Raw genomic sequence first — 8,927 nt, forward strand, 5'->3', positions numbered from 1 at the left:
GCTATCAGAGATCCATTAAAACACATTCAATGGAGGGGGGGTGCCTGGGTGGCTCAGTCGGTTAAGCTTCTGACTTGGGCTCAGGTTATGATCTCAGGGTCCTGGTATCAATTGCCCCTGGTGCTCAGCGGGGAGTCTGCTTGTCCCTCTCCCTCTCCCTCTACCCCACCCCCTGCTTCTGCTCTCTCTGTCTCTCTCTCAAATTAAAAAAATATATATGTACATTCAATAGGGACTGAGTTCCCTAATGAGCAAATGGTAAAATTTGTGAAGTGCCATTTCCTTCTCATGCGTAGGAGGGGTAGCGCCTTGGTATTTAAATTGTGATTCTGGGACCAGCTGCGCTGACTTCACCTGGAAGCTTATTAGGACAGAACTGAGGTCGTGCTTTGGACCCGTTGGTTCAACATTTGCATCTTAACAAGATCCCCTGGATTTTGTAGACACATTTTAGTTTGAGAAGCATTGGTTTAAGGTGGAAGATTAAGGGGCGCCTGGGTGTCTCAGTCAGTTAAGCGTCTGTCTTCGGCCCAGGTCATGATCCGAGGGTCTTGGGATCGAGCCCCGCATCGGGCTCCCTGCTCATAGAGGAGCCTGCTTCTCCCTCTCCTCCCCACTCAATCGTGATCTATGTAGCTATCTCTGTCTCTCTCTCTCTCAAATAAATAAATAAAATCTTAAAAAAATAATAAAAATAAAGTGGAAAATTAAGTGGCAGATGGAGTTAACTATTTGTTCACCTCTCAATTAGATATTGGAGAGGGAGTGACCTAAAACATTCTTCTGGGTTGAATCTGGTCTTGTTGTCTAGAATACCAATTTTAGGGTACTCATCCTTTCAGGGAGAGAACTCACAAGACCAGATCATTTCCTTGATGTGTTTCTCAAACCAGATGTGGGAACCTAGGTTGCCTTAAGATCTTGAGCTGTCCAGTCTGGGAAGGGCTGGAGAGGTCTTCATTCCAGTTCAGCTGCTGTCCTGCCCACCCCTGCCCCACCCCCACGTCCCCGGTGAGGCCCCAAGAAGGGTGATTTGCTCAGTTACATGCTCACCTTCTGGTGGCCCCAGTCCTGGCTCTCAGCCAGTCCTTCCCTGTCTCAAAGTTCGGTCTACTGTTTTTTTTCTATGGATTCAGCTCATCTTTTCAGAAAAAACGATTTTTAAAATATCGGTTTATTATAAAAGAAGTATGTGCTTATTGGAAAGAATTCAAACGACATAAAAATTGCCCCCAACAACTCTGCTCTTAGGTATCCACCCAAGAGAAAGGAAAACATAGGTCACACCTTGTACATGAATGTCCACAGCAGTACTATTTGGAATAGCCAAAAATGGAAATAACCCGAGTGTCTGCCGCTGATGGATGGAGAAACAAAATGGTGTGTTCATACAATGGAATGTTTGACAATACAAAAGGACGAAGTACCAATACACACTACTGCACGGATATGCCTTGAAAACACGCTGAGTGCAAGAAGCCCTCCATGAAAGACCATGTATGATTCCATTTATAGAAATGTACAGATTAGGCAAACCCAACGAAACAGAAAGTAGATTAGTGGTTGCCAGGGGCTGTGGGTGGGGGAAATGGGAGGCGACTGCTCCAGGGTGTAGGGTTTCCTTTTGGGGGGGGTGTTGGGTTTCCGGTTGGGGTGATTAAGATGTTCTGAAATTAGACAGTGGTCATGGCTCTACAATTCTATGAATTCACCAAAAACTACTTGTGAAAAAAACCCTTTAAAAGGGTGAATGTTGTGGTATGTGAATTATATCTCAATAAAGCTGTTCTTAAAAAAAAAAAAAAAAGGGAGAAGGAAGAAAGTAAACCTTTAAGTCACCCTGCCCCAAGTGGCTCAATCATTCGCGCTATCAGTACTCACGGAGGACCTGTTCTGAGCAGCCTGTGGGCTGAGGATCGACATGAAGCCAACCTCATCCTAAGAGCAATGGCCACCCCAATTTCCAGAGCCCCACGACCAGTCCCTACAAGGCTGCATAGTTTCCACCACTGACCTCAGACCTTCACCTCCTCCCTTGTCCTCTGGGACCCCAGCTCCGGCCATCCAGGGAGCCCAGCCCTGCTCCCTGCCCCCATCCCCTGCGCCCTCCTCCTCCCTGCCCTCCCTCCCCCATCGCCAGCCACCCCCACAAACCTCCCCATCCTCACGCCAGCTTCACCTGACAAAACCCCAGCATGGGTCAAACCAACTCTCTGCCTACTCTGGACCTCCCCCCGGGCAGCTGCATGTGGCCTGAGAAAGCGGTCTGGCTTTAGACTCATGACATGAGTCCCCAGTGGGCCCTTCGTGCCGCCGGAGACCAGGTCATTCACTCCCCATGACTGTTGCACAGCCTCTCTGTAAAATGGGGACAGTGATGGGTCTGCCTCCCAGGGCTGTTGGCTGCATGAGCACCTGGCAGGTGGCAAGGCACTCAGGCGGGGACGGCCCCTGGGCTTACTGTCTCTGGTCTGCAGTCCAGGGGTCCCTGGTGACCCAGTCTCTGAGGTGGGCAGCCACGGGTCCTTTGCCATGTCCCATCATCCTTCTGGAGAGAGGAGGGGGGCAGGGAAACGCATGGCCAAGCCCAGCAGGAGGAGAGAGAAGGTCACAACTTCCTGCCAGCAGCAACGTCCCACATGATGTGTCAAGCCTGAGTCACACCACGGGGCCAAGATGGAAACTTACCAGGGCCTCAGAAAGGGTGTGTGGAGGAGTTGGGGGTGCAGACAGCCAGCACCCCAGTCTGGAGAGAGGAGGATGGCTGCCCCAGGAATCTGGGCTGCGCCTCCCTCCAGGGAGCTGGATCGAAGCCCAAAGGGAGGAGGAAGTGTGAACATGGCTCCCCAGTGACTCACTTCACCCATCTGGGGCAAGTCGATTCTCACCCTTGCCGGAAGCCTGCTTACCTCCCACCCAGGGGAGCTTCTCTCTGGGTCTGGCTCAGCCCATTCGAAACGCTGACCCCAGTCCGCCAGCACTCTTCGTCCTCTACCTAGGTGTGGAGGTGTTGAGATGTTTGCAGGTGCCTGCCTGGGTCTGAAAGGAGGTCTTTGCAAGCAACAGAGGCAGGGGGAGCTGTGGTGGGAAAAGCCTGCTCTAGAAGTCGGGACACCTGGGGCTCTGACGCTAACCAGCTGTGTGGGCCTGGCAGGTCTCACAGCCTCTCGGGCTCCAGTCTCCACTTCTTTGAGAATGGGAAGCTCGACTCCGTGTCCTACCTGTCCCTTGGCTCTGGAATTCTCTGGAATTCTGCCGAGGCTCAGGCTTCCTCCGTCCTCAGGGGAAAATGTCCCACCGTTTCCACCAGCTCAAGAGGCCCTTGCTGATTTGGTCCTGCCACTGAGGACCTCCTTCTCCCTTTTCCCATACCCCCGGCAACATTCAGCTGCGCCTAGCGAAGAGAGCAAGCCCCGGAAGGCTCTCGGCCCCGCACCTGGGCTGGCTGATGCCTACTCAGCCTTTGGGATTTTGTGAATGAATGAATGAACTAATGAATGAAGTGGAGGCTCCAGGCAGGTGGAGCCATGGTTTGCCTCCTCTGCCTGGGGCCTGTGTGAAGCCGCCCCGGAGCGTGGCCCTGCCGAGAAGGGGGTGCCGGTCAGAGGGGGTGCAGATTTTCAAGGGAGGTTCCAGCTGGGTTCTGGCCATGGTACAGCCCCAGGCAGCCTGGCCCATGACTCACAGGCCCCAGTGTTTTCTCAGCCCTCCCCGGCCTTCTTTCTGATCAGGCCTTTCGGGCTCGTACCCCCTCGGCTTCTCTCCCCTACGGACCCGTGACACCCACTTGCTTTAAAGGACCAGCTCAAGAGTCCTTGGTTGTTTTGTGTTTTCTTGAGGAACCCTTGCTTTGTTCACAGAAAGGACAACATTTGCACCCACACTGGCTAAAGGTCACCCTGATTTTCTGGGACCCCCTCACCCCCCACCCTCTCTTTGACATCTGTCTCCCAGTTGTTGGGGCGGAGGGGAGCCCCAGCACTTTCCCCACCCTACCCTTAGCACTCAGGCTCCGGAGGCCACCCGGGTTAGAGAATGCCAGGTCCAACACACTTGTTTACACTGCCTGCCCGGTCCTAGCCATCTGGGGCCACCTGTGGGGGAGGGCAGGGTATGCTCCAGTCCTGAGAACAACTGGGAATCCACATAAACCAGGTTGCGCTCCCCACTTCCCCTTCTCTGCCCTGTCCTCCATCAGTGAACGCCCTCCCCCGGCTTAGCACATGCCTGATCGCAGAGTATCTGACGGCCTTTCCTGTCCATTTTATCCATGATAGGCAGTGTCCCCCTGCCTCCCCCGGAACTCACAGGCTTTCCCCCCTTTGTTAGCTTACTTTTTCTCAGTAGGAACTTTTAATCTGGGAACAGTGTCAGATATACAGAAATGCTGCTAAGATCATACAGAATTTCCTTACACCCTTCACCAGGTTCCCTTTGGTTAACATCTTACAAAAACCACGGCACGTTTGCTAAAGGCACTGGGAAGATGCTATTCACTGAACTCCAGACTCCATTCCATTTCACCAGTGTTTCCACTAATGTCCTGTTTCCATCCTGGCATCCCATCCTGGGAACCCCACTGTATGTAGTCACGTGCTATTTAATTCCCTTAAATGTGATGATGAAGGTAGAGTTATCTCCATCCAACAGATGAAAGATGAGATGGGGGCATCCCTGGGTGGCTCAGTCGGTTAATCGTCCGACTCTTGATTTCGGCTCAGGTCATGATCTCAGCGTGGTGGGATCGAGCCCAGCATGGGGCTCCGTGCTCAGCATGGAGTCTGCTTGTCTTTCTCCCTCTGCTCCTCCCCTCCTCCCGTGCTCTCTCTCTCAAATAAATAAACAAGCAACAAAACCAAATCTACAACACAGTATTATTAAAAAAAAAAAAGAAGAAGAAGAAGAGAGAAGAGACTGGGGGAGGTGAGTGGCAGGCAGGGATTTAGAGCCAGAAGCCGCTGGCCGTGTGGCCAACCGTAGGCCCCTTGTCTGGAGGATGGGTAGTTACTTGGAGGCAGGAGTAAAGACAGAATGAGATCACGTCTGCAGGCGTCTTCCTGCCCACGAGATGGGAGCTGTTGTTATTATGACTGTCAGCACCATCATTATGAAGGGGCCCAGATCTCCTCAAGACTCCAGGTTCTTTGTTAAGGATTATGTTTAGCTGAGCTCCTGCCACTCACCCTCTGGACGCCTTTACTGGGGAAGAAGTCAGGCCTTCCAGACCTTGCTTTGATTCCGCCCTCAAGATGGACAGAAATCCTAGGGTGCAGTCCCCCTGTGGCCACTGGCTGTGTGTCCTTGGCAAGGTCATGGCACCCCCCCTGGGTCTCCATTTCCTCGCCTGTAAGATGGGGACTGCAGAGGTGTTGGGAGGACGCTGTGGGACCGTGCCCAGGCAGCTGGCCATTCTCGAAGAACTCTGGCCCCGGAGGGTGAGGGGCAGGCAGGTCACAGCCTGGGGCTCCCGGACAGGCAGGCCTGGTTCTGGTTCAAGTCCACCTCTGTCTAGGTGCAGCCCCCAGGCAGTCTACATGACCCTGCAGAACTCCGGCTTCCTGTCAGGGATAATCAATCATCCCAACCTCTCCAGCCTCACCCCAAGCAAACACTCAGGAAATAAGTCAGCTTCAACTCTGTCCTTCCTTACCCTCTGGTCTAAAGAGGTTGGGTCTCAAGGTCAAGTAGCTGGTTAGAGGCTTAGCCAGAGAGAGAGAGTGCAGGTCTTGCTAAGACCTTGTCCCATCCACCTGAGCAAAGCCCCCCTCCCGGACTCACTCGGACACCGGAGACTGCTCCTGGGTGGGGGGCCAACTGCCTGCTGCGTCTGAAGACGCTGAATAGAGGTGCCCCGCCAGCCCCCCCCAGGCCCCCAGCCAAACATGCCATCTGGAAACACCCGACGAAGGAAGTGCTACAGATAATTTTCTAAAAACAGTAAAATCGTGATTCCTATGCCAATACAAAATGAACGGGGGTCAGATGTAGTAACTGGCTCAAAGAGACAACAGAACAGTCACATTTATAGGCCAGGAATATAGAAATAAATGTGCCCATGGAGGCAAAACTGGTTTTCCACAAGGGGGTGAAGGGGCCTCTCTACCAGACAAGACAGAATTGGTCAGTTGCCTACAATTTACAGTTGTAAAAGAATAATGAAAGGCTGGGGGCGCCTGGCTGGCTCCACTGGGAGAGCATGCCACTCTCGGGGGTTGTGAGATCGAGCCCCACATTGAGCGTGGAGCCTCCTTCAAATTAAAAAAAAAAAAAAGAAAGAAAGGCTAGAATCTGATACCCCGGAAGGGTGTGCTGGGTGTAGACATAGTTTTCCACTGAAGTGCATGTTTTTTTCTGCAGAAGGAAGGCCGTGAACAGGGTACACTCTGTGGTCTCTAATCTGATGATCACTCATGAGATGAGTATGATTCACACACTATGAATGCAAGGTCCTTTCTGAATGAGTTGGGGACATTACTTCTCACTTGTGAGCGAGAGGCCTGCAGCCTAAGAGATGAGGGGCCCAAGACGTTTATGGGATTTTTTTTTCAGCTTTTTTTTTTTTTTTTTAAGTATAGTTGACATACAGTTTTTCAGCTGGATTTTGGCATCTGTGTTACATAATGGATTCTGGAACATTCTAGACAGCGGGTGTTTGTGATGTGGGTCTGTAGCATTGGCCTGTAGTTTACACTGGACCTGGTTTGGTACTGACTCTGCTGTGCAGCTCTGGGCAGTTACACCATCTCTCTGATATGCCGCTTCCTTGTCTTTGAACTAAAATATTAATAGTACTTACTTCATAGTTATTTTTCTTCAAGGAGTAGCCATTCACCTTATGAGAACTTTTAAATTATTATTATTATTATTATTATTGTTATTATTATCTTAAGTAGGCTCCACACCCAAAATGGGGCTCGAACTCAAGACGTTGAGATCAAGAGTTGCATGCTCAGGGGCCTCTGCTTCTCCCTCTCCCTCTGCTTGCTGCCCCCCTCCCCCCGCTTGTGCACTCTCTCTCTGGCAAATAAATAAAATCTTTTTTTTTTTTAAGATTTTTATTTATTTATTTGAGAGAGAGAGAATGAGAGAGAGCACATGAGAGGGGGGAGGGTCAGAGGGAGAAGCAGACTCTCCACCAAGCAGGGAGCCTGATGCGGGACTCAATCCCGGGACTCCAGGATCATGACCTGAGCCGAAGGCAGTCGCTTAACCAACTGAGCCGCCCAGGCGCCCCAAATAAATAAAATCTTTAAAAAAAAAAAAGGTTGCATGCTGTACTGACTGAGCCAGCCAGGTACCCCTGAGAACTGTGTTTTATTCTATTTTTTAAAAGATGTATTTATCAATTTGAGGGAGAGAGAGAGAGAGAGAGCGCGCGAATGTCCACACACACGTGAGTGCTGGGGCGCAGAAGGAATCTTCAAGCCGACTCTTGGCTGAGCACGGAGCCCAATGAGGGGCTCGATTCTACGACCCATGAGATCACGACCTGAGCTGAAACCGAGCAGGACAGGCAGGGATTATTCCCATCTTGCGTCTGGAGAGGCTGAGGACCCCGTTAGGGGCCTGAGAACCTCGATGCCCCAGTTCGCTAGCCCATGCTGCCCTCTAGTGGCTGGGCACAGCACCTGCTTTCAGGAAGTCCCCGTGGCGGAGTGGCATCCCTCTGGGTTTGCAGAAAGCTATGGCCAGCCTTCCTGGGCACCCCCATCGGGAGGATGATCTCTCAGGATTCCTATAACCTTTTATCACTTTATCAGCCCCTCTCCCTCTCTCTGAGCATTAAATATACTTACATATATATTTAATGGTAAAATATACGTAACAGTAAACGAATCCTAACCATTTGAACGTGTGGTGGTTCAACCACCTCCTCCAGTCATTTCCAGAACATATTGCCTTGCAAACTGAAAGGCTCTGCTTGTCAAACGACTCCCCATCCCCCCTCCCTCCAGCCCCTAACCAACCACCCTTCTACTTTCTGCCTCTGTGAATTGGGCTATGCCTCACAGAAGTGCAATCCTACAGTATTTGTCTTTTTGTGACTGGCTCATTTCACATTGCAGAAGGCTCCCCAGAAGTGCCCCTTATGGAGTGATTTCGAAACACGCGGCCTGGAAGACAAAAGCATCTCCAGAATTTCATCCAGATACCATCCCTCCAAACACAACCAACCAGAAATAGGCTGGAACACGAGGAATCCCAGCACAAGGTTATGTATCCGTGATAGGAAAAACCAAACCAAACCGAATGTGGTGACTAAGAGAGCAAAATGGCCCCTGGCAGCCGGGAGCCGGCCGGGCTGAGTGGCTCTGGGCCAATGGCCAAAATGGCCAGCATCCTCCACCGTGAGCCACTGTCGCCTATCAATCCCTGCTGTCGCGCCACCTCCTGGATAGAAATGCGTCGTGCCCCTCAGTCTGTCATCCCTGCTTCCTGACAGCACGCAGGGGCAAACCCTCACCTCCCTAAATACTTCCCCAAATCCCTCAATACCAGCTGGAATCCTAGAGTCCTGGGAGTCTCTCCTAACGCCCGAGTACTGAGATGCCCCATGGTTCCCCGCGCCACGCGGCTTCTTGTGCTGGAAACCCAGCTGTCACTGCGGGCATGTCCCCAGCAGTCTCTGACGGGCATCACAGGACCAGCGAGGAACACTAATAGCTGCCAGCCAGCCCTGGGAGAGAACCCTCACCAGCCAGGTATTTCTTTCGTTCGGCCACAGCAACCTTCTGTGATAGAGGTCAGCATTGTTCCCATTTTACAAATGAGGAAAATCAAGGCTCAGGACTGATCACTTGTCCACACTGCTAAGAATGGACAAGAGCCAGGTCTGAGCACCCCCAAGGCCAGCGCTCCTTCCTCCATGCACCCTTCTCTCCCAGCTGTCTGCGTGAGCGTGGAGCGTGACCTGTTCATGTGCAGAC

At 51.8% G+C, this 8,927-nt stretch overlaps 1 long non-coding RNA gene across 1 annotated transcript in view; it reads left to right on the forward strand.

Moving 5' to 3' along the window:
• Positions 1-8,557, forward strand: part of LOC118019970 — a 43,955-nt gene extending 35,398 nt beyond the window's left edge. The window contains exon 3 of the long non-coding RNA XR_004681785.1: positions 8,067-8,557. This is a non-coding gene — a long non-coding RNA (uncharacterized LOC118019970). The remainder of the gene's footprint in view (positions 1-8,066) is intronic.
• The last annotated feature ends 370 nt before the right edge of the window (positions 8,558-8,927 follow it).

Source organism: Mirounga leonina, unplaced genomic scaffold, assembly GCF_011800145.1.
Source record: "Mirounga leonina isolate KUSES-001 unplaced genomic scaffold, KU_Mleo_1.0 Mir_173, whole genome shotgun sequence".
NCBI lineage: Eukaryota > Metazoa > Chordata > Mammalia > Carnivora > Phocidae > Mirounga > Mirounga leonina.